Below are 652 nucleotides of genomic sequence, written 5' to 3' on the forward strand. Positions count from 1 at the left end.
GGGGGAAAGAAAAAAAGATTTGTCATTAGGGAGCGGTGCTGGGGAGCCCTCCCGCGTCACGCCGCGGTGCTCCCTCCGCCAGCAGCAGCTTCCCAACCAGAAAAGCCCAAGCGAGGTTCACCCCCACATCTCACATCCCAAAAGGGACAGCCCGCGGCTCCCCCCGCCCCCAAAGCTCCTCCGGCAGGAGCCAGCCAAGGGATGGACCACACGGAACCAACCATTTGCATCCAAAGCACCTGGGTTTGACCCCTCCAGAGGGCCCCGAGCAGCCCAGAGGGCCCCCGCGGGTTAAAGCCTTGGGGTAGGAGCCAGCTCCTGCTTCCCCCACCCCAACCCCCGGGAGCTGCGAGGGGCTGGGATTTATCCCCCGCGCCCCCAGCTAAGGATGCTGGGGGAAAGCGCCGCAGCCTGCACGGGGGTTTTTGTGCCGTCCAGCTCCACGGAGCGGCACTGGGGCAAAACTGGGGCAAAATAACCCTTTGCTGGCTCCTGCTTCTGAATAACCCCAGGTACAAATCCCAGCTGAGCCGGGAACCCGCTTCCGACCCGTGCCTGCCCATTTCCTCGGGCTGAGCACCCCACATTGGAAAGCTCGGGGGCTTTTTAAGGGCTTTACCCTTGTATTGGGAAACTAAGCCCTGTGCGCGCG

At 63.2% G+C, this 652-nt stretch overlaps 1 protein-coding gene across 1 annotated transcript in view; it reads right to left on the reverse strand.

Annotated features, from left to right (window-relative positions):
* Nucleotides 1–652, reverse strand: part of SYT12 (synaptotagmin 12) — an 8,778-nt gene that overhangs the window by 6,820 nt on the left and 1,306 nt on the right. The gene's annotated exons all lie outside the window — the stretch shown is intronic.

The sequence above is a fragment of the Egretta garzetta genome, unplaced genomic scaffold (genome assembly GCF_000687185.1).
Source record: "Egretta garzetta isolate BGI_Z169 unplaced genomic scaffold, ASM68718v1 scaffold904, whole genome shotgun sequence".
NCBI lineage: Eukaryota > Metazoa > Chordata > Aves > Pelecaniformes > Ardeidae > Egretta > Egretta garzetta.